This window comes from Muntiacus reevesi, chromosome 2 (assembly GCF_963930625.1).
Source record: "Muntiacus reevesi chromosome 2, mMunRee1.1, whole genome shotgun sequence".
NCBI lineage: Eukaryota > Metazoa > Chordata > Mammalia > Artiodactyla > Cervidae > Muntiacus > Muntiacus reevesi.
Genome location: NC_089250.1, coordinates 24,681,107 through 24,698,500, shown reverse-complemented (window position 1 = coordinate 24,698,500; position 17,394 = coordinate 24,681,107). Strand labels below are relative to the sequence as shown.

The window sequence follows — 17,394 nt, the reverse complement described above, 5'->3', positions numbered from 1 at the left end:
GTAAATCTCATCACCTCTAAGAACCAGGATCTGACTGCTTCTCACCCCTCAAGCCACACCCCAGTCATGGCTCATGTCCTTTCCTATTTAGAAGTGTCCTTGTGGGTCTTCCTGCTTCTACAGGTTACTCTCCAGGGGGTCAAACTCAATCTTTAAAAAAAAAAAGAAAAAGTATGTAGGTCATCCAAATGTCCACTTCAGTTCAGTTCAGTTCAGCCGCTCAGTCATGTCCAACTCTTTTCGACCCCATGAATCACAGTACACCAGACCTCCCTGTCCATCACCAGCTCCCGGAGTTCACTCAAACTCATGTCCATCGAGTCAGTGATGCCATCCAGCCATCTCATCCTCTGCCATCCCCTTCTCCTCCTGCCCCCAATCCCTCCCAGCATCAGGGTCTTTTCCAATGAGTCAACTCTTCGCATGAGGTAGCCAAATGTCCAGACATCTCAACTCAAATTCAAGTCTTTACCACCCCTGCTTAACTACTGACTCTGCCCAGGTCTGTCTTTAGACCCGCCCCCAACACCCCTCCCCTAGCCACACCCTTCCCCTAGCCACCCCAGCCACAGAGACCCCCTGCGCCCTGATCCTCAGACCCCGCCCCACTGCTGTTTCCTCTGTAAGGGTTCTTCCTCTAACCAGTATCCTCCTGATGGCTTCCTGCCCCTCCTTCCTCCTTGGGCTCTGCTCAGACTACCCCTTCATTCAAAACTCCTTCTCTATAAAAAGCACCCGGGAATTCCCTGGCAGTCCAGTGGTTAAGACTCCACACTTGCACTGCAGAAGGCGTGGGATCCATCCCTGGAGGGGAGAACTAAGATCCCACATGCCATGCAACACCGCCAAAAAGCATAAAAATAAATTTAAGAACTTAAAAAGCGCCCCATGTCTCTCCATTTCCCTTATCTCACCTTATTTTTCTACACAGCCCTTCCACCACATGCCATTTCTTAGATCTGTCTACTGCCTGCCCCTCTTTGAAAAATTAGTGCTAAGAGGGTTGGTCCTTTGTCCCTTTTACCACTGTGATTGCACACCTGTACCGCAGGACGTGACAGGCCCTTATTAAATACGGGCTGAATAAGTGAAAGGGCATAAGAGAAGGAGATATGCACGTAAGAAATGAAATGCCAGATCAAAAGTAGTTCATTTAGGTAGAGGCTCTATACTAAAAAAAGAGTCATTTGCCTTCTCTGAAAGTTTCTGCTAAAACAATGCCCTTCTCTCTCTGTAGGATTCCATTTTAAAAAGTCAATTTGCATGCAACTCTGTGAAGAGCTAGGGCAGAAGTGAAGCCTACTTGATTCCCCACTCAAAGCACACTGTGTAGTGACTGACAAGGATCATATTAGACACAGGAGAGCAAAATAGCAACTGGTCATCGCCTGCTCTCATGGAGTATATGGAGTATATGAATATATAACATTCAGGATGACAGAGCATGAATATAAAAGACTGAATGTGGAAGCTTTGCTGCCATTTTTGTAAGCAAAAGACTTCGTGTAATTCAGAAAAGGGCAAACTACTTTCCACCTAGAGTGATCGTGAACCTAGCTAGGTTCAGCATGTGGAGACAGCTGGACTTTGGGGAGAGGTAACCTGGAGAATCCCATGGACAGAGGAGCCTGGGCGGGTTATTAACCATAAGGTCACAAAGAGTCAGACATGACTGATCGACTTAGCATGCACGCACGCGCAGAGAGAAGACCTAGGACTCTTTGAGATTTGAAGTGGAAGACATCTGCAACACCAAGGGCGGAGCTGGGCATGATTGTGGCGATCTGGTGCAGACTGCAATTAAATGCCAATTTTTCAGATACTGAAGACCTTGGTTTGAAGTGACTTTCAATATGCTTTATAATCAATTTATATTTTTTGAAAAGGAGATGTAAAAGGTTAATACCCTTAATATTAACTACTTCAGGAAATGTTCTAGTCATTTTTAAGGCTTTTTGGGGGTGTCCTTAACACTTCATTTTTTAGTTCATTATGAAAATGTCACTGATACAAAAATAATGACCTGGGTCTAACTTTAATATGCCAAGACCAAAGAGAAATGTCAGAGTGGAGGGTATTATCTGCCCCAGATGCACTGAATTTTACTGAGATGCCAAAGCTTAGAAGCAGCATTAAGAAGGTAGATACTGCCCAAGATGCAGACAAGGGTTAAAAGAACCAGGCATGAATTGCTAAGACCAGCCTTGGTAACAGGACTGGAGAGGGATATATTTATATCACCCTTAGCCAAAGCCAATCCTGACAAACACATGATCAGAAGGAACCTGTGTGAAAACACTGTTACAAGAAAATCAAGAGGTGAAGAAGGGAAAAATAAGCAGGTCATAAAGGTCAGAATAGACTCAAGGGCCAAGTGGTCACTTTTCTAAGGATTAACATTTAACTTTCAAAAGAAATCTGAAATCATTCCTCCCAAAGTGAACTGACTAAGCAGCCAACTCTTTGCACTACAAAGTAGGGGATTCCTTTCCTTACGGAACACTTAAAAGAAATTTTAATGAAAAATAGTTACTCACATTGTCTCCATTAATCCTGCCCCCGCCCAGGACATGGTGGAGGAGGGGAATAGGCGGGAAAGCATCCCTGTTAGCATAGTCTTAGAGATTCCCCAAATGGCTCAGTGGTAAAGAATCAGCCTGCAAATCAGGAGACTCTAGTTAGATTCCTGGGTTGGAAGATCCCCTGGAGAAGGAACAGTTTACCCACTCCAGTATTCTGCAGGAGGGGCGGGTTTGATTCCCGGGTCAGGAAGATCCCCTGGAGTAGGAAACGGCAATGTACTCCAGTACTCTTGCCTGGAAAATCCCATGGACAGAGGAGCACTACAGTCCATGGGGGTTGCAAGACCTGAACACGGCTGAGCATGCACATGTGGCGATCTCCAAAGTAAAAGTGAAACCACTATTGATTAAAAAGATCTGGGCCACAGGAAGTCCGTTCTTCTCGTATCTGAAATGAAATAAACTAGGAAAGAATCTATAGGTAAAGTTGTTGCTGGATCCAATCTTGCCGGGGTTCTGAGGGCACAAAGAGAAGGAAAACAGGAATGGCTTGATGCGGGAGGGAAGTTGAGTGGAGGGAGACTTAATTCTAGGATGAGAAGGTTAGATAGCATCAATGATTCAATGGACATGAGTCTGAGCAAACTCCAAGCGATAGTGAAGGACAGGGAAGCCTGGTGTGCTATAGTTCACAGGGTTGCAAAGAGTCAGACAGGACTTATCGACTGAACGACAATAACAAGGAGCTGACAGATGGAATCCAGAGAGAAAGGCCTTGGCGTTGCAGGACAGAACTGGGTACCACGTGGGCTCTGGGAAGAGTGAGGGGGATCAAGAGGAAGAGAGTGCCTGGGGAAATACCTTTTTTCATCTCCTCTTCCTTCAAAAAATTGTAGTGACTACTAAAAACAGAAACAATGAACATGTCAAAGACGCTTAAGCTGCCACAGGAAAGTCACGGATTTGCCAGAGAGACTCTAGGGAGTATAGATGTTTGGTGGAATTTCATAGAAGGGTCCCTTTGGGGAGGAAAAAGAGTCCAGAAGTATTCAGAAGGACAGTGTGGTTCAAGTCGGGAGTTTTACCTGCAGTTGAGTATGGGTGGCGAAATAACTTAAAATCCCGGATTTTGGAGTCTTGACCCAATCCAGCCCTGGGGAATCGCAGAAAGCCCAGTCAAACTCGGTGGAAGCCCGTGTCGTCGCTTGTCTATTTGCCATTTTCAGAGTCACATTGTTGCAGGGAGAAAACCAATTCTGACTCCATGTTGGAAACTATTTCTTTGACTTGCTTTTCATTGCCTTTATTATTATAATCATATTCAATGGCTTGCCTGGAGGACCCTGCCCCTCTGCTTGACTGTAAACTAAAGTGTCTTTGTTTAGTTCAGGGAGAGATGATTTGTCCCTGCCCACCTGTGAATAGAAGGGATTACCACACCTCTTCTGAAGGTTGGACATTTCTCTTGGAGATGTTTTTGCCAGACTGAAGACCCTTTCACTTTACTTCCCCACTTTGCCTCTCCCTCTCTATTCTGCCTTCTGACTTCAGTTCCTCATTGTTTTTAGCTCAGCTGGTAAAGAATCCACCTTCAATGCAGGAGATCCTGGTTCGATTCTTGGGTCAGGAAGATCCTCTGGAGACAGGATAGGCTACTCACTCCAGTATTGTTGGGCTTCCCTGGTGGCTTAGCTGGTAAAGAATCTGCATGCAATGAGGGAGACCTGGGTTTGATCCCCTATAGAAGGGAACGGCTACTCACTCATATTCTGGCCTGAAGAATTCACAGCCCATGGGGTTGCAAAGAGTTGGACACAACTGAATGACTTTCACTTACACTTTTTTCTTTCTAATCTGTAAAAGAACCTGGCATCCAGACTCCAATAAGGTGGTTATTTTGAGGTACTAGCCTGCCATCTTCTCTGTCTGCTGGCTCCCTGATTAAAGTCTCTTCCTTGCCTCAACACTTAGCCTCTCCGATTCATTGGCCTATTGTGTGGAGAGCAGAGCAAGCTTGGACTCGGTAACATGACATTGGGATTATTATACATATTATCTACAATTTTTAATATCTTTGTATCTTTCTGCCAGGTTCTTTAATGTCATTATCTCTAATATTCACTCTTGACCCTGTAAGGATACCCAGAAGCCTGAGCTTATGGAGGATGACCAAGGCCACCCAGTAATAAGAGGCAGGGAATGGCATGGCACTCAAACTAGGGCACCTCCGAACCCAAGCTCTGTCTTTTCTTCCCAACACATGCTTTCCACGCAGCACCCCAAGCCCTGCTTCTCCGTGGGCGCTGACTCTTCCTACTCCCTCACTCTGACGGAGCCTTTACCATCTCTAGACGAGAGCTAATGAGCTGTCTTTGTCAGGCAGGTTCTCAAATCTATCATACCTCTTTTTATATCCAGAGATATAATTAATTAAAAAACTTGCCTAGTCACATACATTTTCAAAAAATCAGCATAATATCCTAATTACATAAAGAAGACATAAAAGAGAAATTTATAACAAATCAGATACACTTCAATATGTAAATGCTCAAGTACAACTACCTCAGCAGAAGGTAGAAGCAGGAGGTGGGACTTCCCTGGTGGTCCAGTGGTTAAGACTCTGTACTTTCAATGCAGGGGACACAGGTTCAATTCCTGGTCAAGGAATTAGGATCCCACATGCCATGTGACCAAAACTAAAATAATAAATTAAAAAAAAATAGAAAGAGGATGCTGGCCCCTCTACATGAGACCAGTATCAACTCAATAGCTACCCATGCAGACTGATAGGAGCAGTGACATGATCTTTCTGAAATAAACATATAATAAAGTTCTAAATAAAACAAAGAAAAATATCCTCTCAATTAATATAGTGGTTGCATTTCTTTTTTTTTTCTGAATTTTTTTTTTGTTTTAAATAGTGGCTGCATTTCTGGAAAATTCAACAAGTATTTAAAGTGCTTTTTGTATACATAGGTATACAAATATATAATGCTTTATATGTATACATATATAAACATTTTACATAAAAATATGTATTTATATGAAACATAAAATACAAGATTTAAAAATTATATAAAATAGGTTTAGATTTCAGTGATATAAACACTATTTCACCACCCTCCCATAATGTCTGGCTGGCATGTTCTGCAGTCATGGCCTTACAGGGCTCAACTCTCACAGTGTGAGACACTCCAGGCGCCGCAGGGCATCTAGCACTGCTGGCTGGTGCTCACACAGATGACCCCCCCCCCCGCTAGCTGTGACGAGCAATATGGCACAGCGGGTGGTGCTTTCCACTGTTCTAAGCCATAGACAGTATTCCTCCTTACTTCACAAGTTTCTCCCAGATCTTCATGGGTCCCCAGGCAGCTAAGGATACTTTAATATCACATTCTTCAGTGCTTTACAATTCCCAACGTATCGTATTGTCATCTATCTCCTCCCATGGTTATCAGCAAATATGTGTGACAAGGATCACTCAGTTTTTGACACAGTGACAGAGAACAGCCCCTTGGACTCTGGCTGTTCCTGACTTGCTCCTGAAGAAATAGCTGCCAGGATGACACCATGATACACACATACGGGTGCTTATTTCCAGATGTGAGCAATTATTTTTTGCACATAATCTATATTTAGACCCACTTAGTAAATTTTCTTTCTATACTCATCTACCTAAGGCCAATACTGCCCTAAAAGGGGATTTTTTAAAGTAATAAAACAAAAAACCCAAACAACTACCAAAGTGACCTGCAAGGAACAAATCAAAGATTTTAAGAAGAGAAGAGGGTCCCCATGATTTAAGACTAAAAATGGTCACAGAAAAATGACGTCTGCTGGGTGACATTTTCGATACTTGATTATGAGGTCATCTTTCCATAAGCCAACAGAACAGCCTCAGCTTCTAATGCCACCCAGTCATTAACAACTATCCCTGCTTGACACCAGGGTCTGTGCAGGAACAGAGCAGAACTTGACATTTCACGTGTGCTATAATCATGGCTCGGGGGAGGGGGCACATCAAAATTGGGCTCATTGGATTTGGGATGAGGACTAAGAGCCTGGATTTTGAAGAAGCTGCCAGGTGTGGTTGATGCTGCTGGTCAGCAGACCACATTTTGAGTAACAAGGTACTTTAGGGAATCAAATAATTAAATTAAACAGGGACCCTGCCTTCAGAGAACTTCTTAGGTCAGGAGACAGGTATACACATGTATACACACAAATACCTTCCAAGTAAACAGAAGAGCTACCTACTTTAAGCGCCATACAACAGATAAGGTGCTATTCAAAGTCAAAGGAGGGGGACTTCCCTGGTGGTCCAGGAGCTAAGACTCCAAGCTCCCAAGGCAGGGGGCCTGGGTTCTATCCCTGGTCAGGGAACTAGACCCCACATGCTGCAACTAAAGATCCTGCATGCCACAATGAAGAGCGAAGACTTCTCATGCTGCAACTAAGATCTGGTGCAGCCAAGTGAATATATAATTTTTTTTGTAAAGAAAAGTGGAAGGATGATTCTCAGAGGTGGTTGGCTATCTCAGTAGAGATGGTGAGCAAGGTGGCATTTAGGCTGGTTTCTTAGTAGACATAAGCTTAGGCATGTAGCCATAGGGAAAATAGGGTTGGCAGAGAGATCAAGTCTAACCAAGAGACAGCATCAAGAAGTGTGGCGTGAGGAAGGAGGTGAGGAAGGAGATGAGAGGTCCCTTCCCTGTTGGGAGGGAATGACTACAGGAGGTGTGAATAAAATGGTGGAACCTGGGGTTGGGAAGCTAGCTTAAGAGCAGACTGAGAAAGACCCAGGACACTCAGTCAGGAAATCTAGAGCTGAGCTTACGACAACTATCTACAGAGCAGTGGGAGGGATGGATGAAGAGGTGCAGGAAGAGAAACAGAGGCTCTGGACCACAGAAGAAGCTACTGAAATGGTCATGAGAACGTTAAGGAAGGTCTGAAATAGAGACGGTCATAAATCTTTGAAAAGAAAAAAAATGCTGAGCCATTTATATCTGCATTTCCTATATCAGGCTTTCCTTTGAATAATGATCTACCTTCTCACAATCTGACAAGCAAAGTTACAAGCATTTCTTAAAAGGTTTGGGAAAAATAGATATGTGAATTAAAAGTTATAAGACGATGCTCTTGGAGCACTTGGTCCTGTGTTACATTAGAAATACCTAAGAAATGCTGTCATTCCCGCCCCCCCCCCCCCACCCAGAGACTTAAGATTTAAGTTTGCTATTAACGAATAATGTCCCACCTAACACAAAATACTCGGCCATTTTTCATCCTCAGAAGAGGTGCATGCAGTGTGATTAAACACATTTTCCCTGACTCCAATGCCTGGCTCTGTGTCAGTTTTAGGTCACCTGAGAAAGAGATCTATTTCCAGAGAAAAGGGTCTGGCTTTGAAAAAGAGTAAGAGGCTGCCTCCAAAACATTAATTTACAGAGTGGGAGGATTCAAGGTTGTTCCAAGGTGGAAAATATTATAACTTGAAATCCCCCAATTACCACATTATTTGGCTCAGTCTTGTGATTTAACACTCTGATAATGGGGGCTTCCCTGGTGGCTCAGTGGTAAAGAATCTGCCTGCCGATGCAGGAGACTTGGATTCAATCCCTGGGTCGGGAAGATCCCCTGGCAAAGGAAACAACAACCCACTCCAGTATTCTTGCCTGGATAATCCCATGGACAGAGGAGCCTGGCAGGCTACAGACCGTGGGGTCGCAAAAGAGTTGGACACGACTTGACTTAGCGACTAAACAACAATGTGGACAATGCCCAAACTGTGTCTACCTTTTGGATCTTAAAGTTTCTGATCACTGACTCTTTTCCTCTCTCAGTAAGACACAGCAGAAACCTCTGAGATGTGCAGCGGACGGAACAGATATCTTAAAGGTTTCCATGTTCCTTTCTGAATCTTGATTAAGTTTGCATTCTTCTAAAGAATAATTTTGCTCTGAAGAAGTTTGCAGAATTGTACAGGGCAGCAGAACCATGTTCTGTTAAGGAGACTGATACACTGACTACACTTCTGTTTACAAAATATATATATTCAGTTATCTCTTTTCTCCTGAGCGTGAGAGTACCTACCTTCCATTAATTTGCCTAATGGAAGCAACAAATGACACACCCCTCGATAACAGAAAATGTGTCATATCAGTGTTCAGTCTCCATCTCACTGACATTTTTTTTAAAAAATGGACTTTTTGACTATTAAAAGAAATCTTTATCTAAGTAGATAATTGCACTAAGAACTTTAATGGATGCAAACTAGTGGAGGGAAAGTGTGAAATGTACATGAAATAGGAGGAAACTGTCTGGACCAAACTAGCAGAAATGAAGCCCCAAGGTGGACTATCCAACCGCCTCCCCCCTTGTGGGGAGGGGACTTCAGCAAGGACACTGTGGGGACACCCATGCCAGATGCTAGCAATGCTACTTAAATAGCCTCTGCATGGTCTTCTCTGTCCCAGGTGTGAGTTTCATTCATGGGCACCAAGGTGGCTCTGGCAGATAAACTTCCGGTAGAGAGAAGCTATTAATTGAAAACACTGTTGATAATGCAGTTGATGGAAGAGCAGATAACAGGGGGAACTTCAGAGGTTGAAGCTCACCCACAAGACATCCTGAACCCTGAAGCCCCACAGCTCATGTTTGGGTTGGAGATCCACAATGGAAATTTTTAAGCTGAGCCCCTCTAATCCTGACGGCTGCAAGCCCAATAAACACACCTGTTTACACAATAAATACACACCAATAAACATACCAATAACACACCAATAAACACAAGTTAGGAGAAGAGTCCCTGAGCATTTGTGTCATTTCCTCGGTGTACCATGAAAGATGTCGGGTGCTTTCTTCTGATGCATGACAGGGAGGGGAGAAAAAGGCAGGGAGATGGGTGGTTAAGTTCACAGCAGAGAAGGCAAGACAGTTAATTTAGCTACCAAAGTTAAAAAACACTTTCTGAGCTTACATTTAGATGTATCGTGAAGTGCAACTCACAGCAAGCAGAAGTCAGATTTCTGGCTCATAGGCGGCTGCAACTAAATCCTAGATGTCTGTGTACTTCTAGTGAGTGAGTGAAAGTTGCCCAGTCCTGTCTGACTCTGTGACCCCAGGGTCTGTCCATGGATTCTCCAAGCAAGAACACTGGAGTGGATTGCCAATCCCTTCTCCAGGGGATCTTCCTGACCAGGGATCAAATCCGTGCCCCCTGCAGTGGAAATGTGGAGATTTAACCACTGGATCATCAGGGAAGCCCCTAGACCAGCTTTTTTGTTTGTTTCTTCTTAAACTCAAAGATGCCCTGTATTCCCTCCTCACCCTCAGTGAAGACCTTCCAGAAGTGGTCACAATAAGGCAGTGACTCCCCACCCAGAAAGCAACACCCTAAATTTTAACTTGACTCAGACTTGGATCTTGTCAAACAGTCCACCTCAATCACAACCTGGGAGTTCTTCCTTATTAGCGAGACAGAGCAGTGTGAACAGTTTCCTCATTTTTGGAGTCAGCACGTGTAATTCTGCAATAGATAAGCAGCCCACCATGAACAGTCTGGGACACATTCCACCAGGGTTTAAAAAGTTAACAGAGTACGTTTAACTCTAGATGAACTATACAGACACCCACTGCCTTCCCACCCTTCCCCCTAACCTGGTCCCAGTTTGTGGAACAAACATCTTTGACTTCCTCTGGCCCCGGAACCACAAGGTCTTAGGGAAAGTTGGCTTGACCAGCCTGAGCCACCAGGGTAGAGGAAAGTGAACTTGGAAGGGCAGAGTGTGAGGCTGGAGGAAGACATGGGTGATACAGAGCTCCGGGTTATTGGTCCAAATGGATCCAATACAGTGCTTACTGGGCCCAGATTCTGGAGTTTACCATCAGTTAACCAATTTCCACAGCAAACTGTTGTGCTCATTTAGCCTTCATTCTAAACTACATCAGCTCAAACCTTTGGTTTTTTCTTTTTTTTCCCATAGCATCATAATAATCCCTTTTATAGTTTTGGTCTCACATGTGCCTCCCTTAATTCTCCCATGAGCTCTTCCTGATTAGACAAGAGCCAGAGGTCTCATTGGAGAAGGCAATGGCAACCCACTCCAGTGTTCTTACCTGGAGAATCCCAGGGACAGAGGAGCCTGGTGGGCTGCCGTCTATGGGGTCGCACAGAGTCAGACACGACTGAAGCGACTTAGCAGCAGCAGCAGAGGTCTCATCAACGAATATGTCCATGACAAACCTGGACAAAGTGTTTCAAATACTACTGACTGCCTGAGCCACTAGACAAAGCCCCTCCAACATCACTTCATTCGACTTTGGGATATAAATGTGGGCCACAGACACAGGGACACATGTTAACTAAGATTCACCTAAAGCCCCGTGTATCTACAGAGAATTTCACCTGCAGCACGTAAACCTAAAGTCTTCAATCTTAAGACTCTGAGAATCCCTTGTATTTTAGTCATAGCTCCTAATTTTAAAAAATCTGCAAGGATGTATGATCCTTTGGAGGACTCTTTTTCAAATGGGGAATAGGAAAGCAAGATGAAATGGGTTAATATTAACCCTGTGGTAGTACATAAACACTGCAGTTTGACCAAAAACATACTTCTGATAAAAGTTCATAAGTGGATGGGTACAGAAATGTCACTGTCCCCGAAGACTGCCTTACAAGTGCCCCCACATGCCAAGCAGAAATGGGAGGAACAGAAGTGGGATGTTTGATCAAATTTTCTAAGATAAAAGCTGGTGGGAACTTCCCTTTGGGGATCGGACTCTGGGGCTGCCCACGAGTATATAGCAAAAGGAGGCAGCTTGAGGGTCCTTGCTCACAGGCCACCTTGGGGCCTATGCTTCCTATCCCAACACAACTGTAGTCGAGGTGGGGGTGGTGGCACCGAACAAGTGTTAAGTGGCGGCACTTAACATAAAGCAGAAGAATCCATACAGATGATGAATGCAAACCAAACTTTGCAAAGAGAGGACAATCGGCTATCCCCATGAGGTAGATTTTAATTCTCCCAAAATAAAAGGTCTTAAGAGAGATGTCTGGAGAAGGAAATGGCAACCCACTAAATATTCTTGCCTGGAGAATCCTGTGGACAGAGGAGCCTGGTGGGCTGCTGTCCATAGGGTCGCATAGAGTTGGACACGACTGAAGTGACTTAGCATGCATGCATGCATTGGAGAAGGAAATGGCAACCCACTCCAGTACTCTTTCCTGGAGAATCCCAGGGAGGGGGAGCCTGCTGGGCTGCTGTCTATGGGGTCGCACAGATTCGGACACGACTGAAGCGACTCAGCAGAAGCAGCAGCAAGAGAGATGTCTGTTCATATTCTGGTTTGAAAAGCCTTCCTCCTACTGTGTTAGGGCAGTGAGTCCAAACTCAGCAAATGAGAAAGAACCACCTCTCTGTTTCTGGAAATTATAAAACCTCACCTGAGAAATGAAAGACAATATTTATAGGCATAGTGTTTAGGATACTTTCAGAATTCCAACAGATGCCAACTTTGGGTCACTTTTCCATTTTGAGAAATTGTGATGAAATCAGATTTTACAAGTTACATTTCATTTTTTTTTTTTTTAAACGCAAGGAAGGCTTTCTTCTACAGGGGAACATACCCCATGATATGACTCTTTACTTCTACTCAGATAATGACTCAGGTGTTCATGCATGCTTGGAGCTCTCCTCCTCTCTTTTCACTCTAATTTCTGCCATCACCCTGGGCACTCCAGGGCCCTGAGGACCTTCCATACCTTTGTCTCCAGGATCTGGGGTCTTTTCTTTTTTGCCTGAGCCACCAGGCATGTGGGATCTCAGTTTCCTGACCAGGGATCCAACCCGTACCTCCTTGCAGAGAAGGCCTGGAGTCCTAACCACTGGACCACCAGGGAAGTCTCTTGGGTCTCTTTAGAGAATCCCTGCCAGCTCTTTGCCCTCATTAACAGCCACCCCTTGGAGTAGAGCCCACAATTGTTACTCTGGGTCTGAATTTTTCAGCTTTCTTTTTAATAAATTTTTAATTGGAGGATAATTGCTTTACAATGTTGTGTCGGTTTCTGTCGAATAACAACATGAATCAGTCATGCGAGCATGCATGCTAAGTGGCTTCAGTCATGTCCGACTCTGCGATCCGATGGACTCGAGCCAGCCAGGCTCCTCTGTCCATGGGATTCTCCAGGCAAGAATACTGGAGTGGGTTGCTGTGTCCTCCTCCAGGGGCTCTTCATCACCCAGGGATCAAACCTATGTCTCTTATGTTTCCTGCACTGGTAGATGGGTTTCTTTTTTTTTTTTTTTTTAACCACTAATGCCACCTGTAAAGCCCATGAATCAGTCATAAGTATACATATGTACCCTCCCTCAAGTTTCTTTCTCATTCCCTGCCTCCACTTCTGATGGCAACTTTTCAGGTCTCACCATCACCTCCTCAGACAATGTCTTGTCTTCTTCCAGTTCCCTCCCTGTTAAGCATCTCTTCCTAAAAGTTCTGGACTCCAATATCTATCACTTCCCCATACTTTTCTCAAACCCTTCATCTCCTTTGACCATGTGATTCTTCCCACACCCACACAACCAAGCCTCAACCTCTACTCAGACCTTCTCTGTTCCCATACCACGCTGCTGATCATGGCTGAAGAAAGTTCTCTAGCCTTGCTGAATGGCACCCCATCCTGCATGGTCCTCACGCTCAGATGGGCTCCCACAGGGCGGTGGTGATCACCTTCTCACCATTTCCATCTTCTTCCCACACAAATGCTCCCTCAAACCTTCCCCATTCCCTTCAGGTTCCTACCTCACCAGCCTCTTCTCCATTCTCAGCAGAAGTTCATCAATGGAAAACTCCAAGGCAAGCAGGAAGCCTTCCCCCACTTCCCACAGCACCACAGATAATCTCATCTACATGTCCTTCTCCTCCCCAAAGCAAATCCACACACTGACTTTCTTGTGCCTTTGGGTTCTCTCCTCCCAGGCTTCCTTGGGGACCATACGCTTCTTACAGTTTTCTATGCTTAATTCCTCTCTTTCACGGTAACGTTCCCAGAAAGAGCATCTCTATTCCCTACTTCTTTATGGTGAGAGCTGGACCATAAAGGAAGCTGAGCACCGAGGAACTGAAGCTTTTGATCTGAGGTGTTGAAGAAGACTCTTGAGAGTCCCTTGGACTGCAAGGAGGTCAAACCAGTCAATCCAAAAAGAAATAAATCCTGAATATTCATTGGAAGGACTGATGCTGAAGGTGAAGCTCCAACACTCTGGCCACTTGATGCGAAGAATTGACTCACTGGAAAAGACCCTGATGCTGGGAAAGATTGAGGGCAGGAGGGGAAGGGGGCAACAGAGGATGAGATGGTTGGATGGCATCAACAAATGACTCGATGGACATGAGTCTGAGCAAGCTCTGGGAGACACTGCAGGACAGGATAGCCTGGCGTGCTGCAGTCCATGGGGTCGCCAAGAGTTGGACACAACTTAAGAGACTGAACTGACTGATCCCCCACTTCACCTTCCTGACCTGCTAGTCCCTGACCTACTGCTCCTGTTCCCCAACTGATATGGCTCCTTCCAAGGTTGCCTGGATTCACTGCTGCTAAATCCAACACTGATGGCAATATTCTCACCTAAATGTCTTAGTAGTATTATTTCATTTGTAACACTAGACTTTGTTATGTTTATAAACATGGCATGGTATGAGGAAGATAAGAGCCAGTAGAGAAAAATGGATTAAAAGTATAGGGGGAAAAACATATATGGATAGGCCTAGGCACACAGCAGGGGACTAATACATAGCAGCTATGTAAGTGTGAAGGGATCTAGCTTTTTGTAAGATGAAACCCAAAGGCTTCTCATCAGACTTGCCTGAAATGCACATTTGATCACACCACTTCCCTAAGGATGATCCTTCACTTGCTTCCCATGGTCCACAGGATGAAACCCAGACTTCTTGACCTGACGTCCAAGCACTTCATTGATCCAGCCCAGCTCCCTCACTTTCCAGATGCCCCAGATACCCCCATGTACATGATTGTGTTGCAGGTTCTTTAAACTCCTTATAGGCTACTTCCTGGACATAGCATGATCTCTTTGTTTCCATGTGACTCTTTGTGTCTGGCAAAATCTGACTCAATCTTGAACAGTCAGTTTTAGGACCAGCGTCTCTGGGCAACCTTCCCTGGTCCAAACGGCCTCTCACCGCCTTGCTCCCTCTAAGGTGAGGTGTCCCCCGCTTGGGGCCCCCTTCATGTTCTGTTCCTCAAGTCAACACCTACATCCTACATAGCAACCCTGTGCCACCTCCCCCTAGAGAACTGAGGCAAGGGCTGAGCACTGTCCACGCCTGCAGGTCCACCGCCTGCCACGTGGGTGCTGTCCAAAGCAGGCAGACTCATTTTACTGTGCTTCACCTTTATTGCACTTTTACAGACCGAAGGTTTGTGGCAACCCTGAGTTGAGCAAGTCCCTCAGGGCCATTTTGCCAACAGCATTTGCTCCCTTCATGTATCTGTGTCACATTTTTGTAATTCTCACAATACTTCAGACTTTTTCATTATTATTATATATATTAGGACAGGGTTCCCCAACCTCTAAGATCTAGTAATGCCTGATGATCTGAGGTGGAGATGATGTAATAATAACAGAAATAAAGTGCACAATGTCTTGTGCTTGAATCATCCTAAAACTAGCCCCCCACCCCAAGTCCATGGAAAAACTGTCTTCCATGAAACTGGAAGCCTGGTGCCAAACAGGTGGGGGACCACTATGTTAGGGTGATCTGTGATGTTACTACTGCAAAGAGATTATAACTCGCTAAGGGCTCAGATGATGGCTAGCATTTTTAGCAACAGTTTTTGAATTAAGGTAGGCACATAGTTTTTTTGGGGTCATAATGCTATCATATACTTAATAGACTAAAAGTACAGTGTAAATACAACTTTTATATGCACTGTACTAAAGTACAGTGTAAATACAACTTTTATATGCACACGAATCAAAAAATTCGTGTGACTCACTGTATTGCAATATTCAGTTTATTGCAGTGGTCTGGAACCAAACCCGCATACAGTACAGTATGCCTGTGTATAATTGTTGAAGGAATGTAAACAGAAGTAGGATACAGGGAAAATACAGTGCGGATACCTTGTACGGATTGCTGTGAAGAGTAGGGAAAAAAGCTAAAGGAAATCTAATCCTGGAGACATCCCTGGTGATCAGTGGTTAAGAATCCATCTGCCAATGCAGGGGACACAGGTCCTATTCCTGGTCCAGAAAGATTCCGCATACCTCAGAGCAACCAAGTCCATGCCATGTGTCAAAAAATGACTAAGCCTGTGCTCTGCAACAAGAGAAGCGACCACACCAAAACTAAAGTAAGTTGTGGGCAGCAACGAAGACCCAGTGCAGTCAAAAAAACAAAAGAAAATTTTTTCAATCTAGTTCTGGGAGCAAAAGTCCATCAAAATCATGTCTCTTATTCTACATATCTGTGATACAGGCAAATACTCTTGAACACACTTTAACATTTTCAAATTAAAATAATATACAGGAAGTAATGCAACCATAATATATGCTGCTCGACCTGCATCCCAACATTTTTCAAATAAACAAGCTGTGTTGGCAACTGAGTAATTAGAGGAATTTAGGAAGTGGGCACCTAAGTTGTGTGTCTAATTACATTATTTTAAAATCTTGTAGTACTTGCAGCCATGAAATTAAAAGACACTTACTCCTTGGAAGGAAAGTTATGACCAACCTAGGGAGCATATTGAAAAGAAGAGGCATTACTTTATCAACAAAGGTCCATCTAGTCAAGGCTATGGTTTTTTCAGTGGTCATTTATGGATGTGAGAGTTGGACTACAAAGAAAGCTGAGCACTGAAGAATTGATGCTTTTGAACTGTGGTGTTGAAGAAGACTCTTGAGAGTCCCTTGGACTGCAGGGAGATCCAACCAGTCCATCCTAAAAGAAATCAGTCCTGAATATTCATTGGAAGGACTGATGTTAAAGGTGAAACTCCAATACTTAGGCCACCTCATGCAAAGAGCTGACTCATTTGAAAAGACCCTGATGCTGGGAAAGATTGAGGGCAGGAGGAGAAGGGGACGACAGAGGATGAGATGGTTGGATGGCATCACCGACTCAATGGACATGGATTTGGATGAACTCCGGGAGTTGGTGATTGACAGGGGGCCTGGCATGCTGCAATTCATGGGTCGCAAAGAGTCGGACATGACTGAGCGACTGAACTGAACTGAGTACTTTTCAGACGAGGATAAATTTCAAAGGCTGGTTGTATTGCAACTGGAAATATTATATTCTGCCAGCTCGGTTCTTCTGCAAGCTCTGAACTAACCTATGATGCCTTGCTCAACCCATATGTTTCTCTGGTGGCTACCAAGTGACCATTTAAAAAGAAAATCAAGGGACTTTCCTGCTGCTCCAGTGGTTAAGATGCTACACTCCCAATGCAGAGGTCAGGGGTTCAATCCCTGGTCAGGGAACTAAGATCCCATATCTAAGTGAGACCTGTCTTATACATTTAAATCCTAACCAGTTTGGAGAATCAAATTATGGTTTTAATTAATCAATTCTCAACTCATAAAGGAATTCATTGGTCACAGAAAGGGAGGTTTAGATGGAAATCAGGAGTCAGGTGTCTGCTGCTACTGCTGCTAAGTCGCTTCAGTCGTGTCTGACTCTGTGCGACCCCATAGACGGCAGCCCACCAGGCTCCCCCGTCCCTGGGATTCTCCAGGCAAGAGTACTGGAGTGGGGTGCCATTGCCTTCTCCGAGTCAGGTGTCTAGTTTGGTTTAATCATGAACAATGCAAACATTTTCTTTAAAAATGTTAAACCACTTCTA

At 44.4% G+C, this 17,394-nt stretch overlaps 1 protein-coding gene and 1 non-coding gene across 9 annotated transcripts in view; one reads left to right on the top strand and one right to left on the bottom strand.

Annotated features, from left to right (window-relative positions):
- KIAA1217 (KIAA1217 ortholog) overlaps positions 1–17,394 on the bottom strand; it is a 346,126-nt gene that overhangs the window by 242,628 nt on the left and 86,104 nt on the right. The window lies entirely within an intron of this gene.
- TRNAE-UUC (transfer RNA glutamic acid (anticodon UUC)) lies at positions 5,117–5,189 on the top strand. Its single transcript has one exon. It is a non-coding gene; the product is annotated as a tRNA-Glu (tRNA).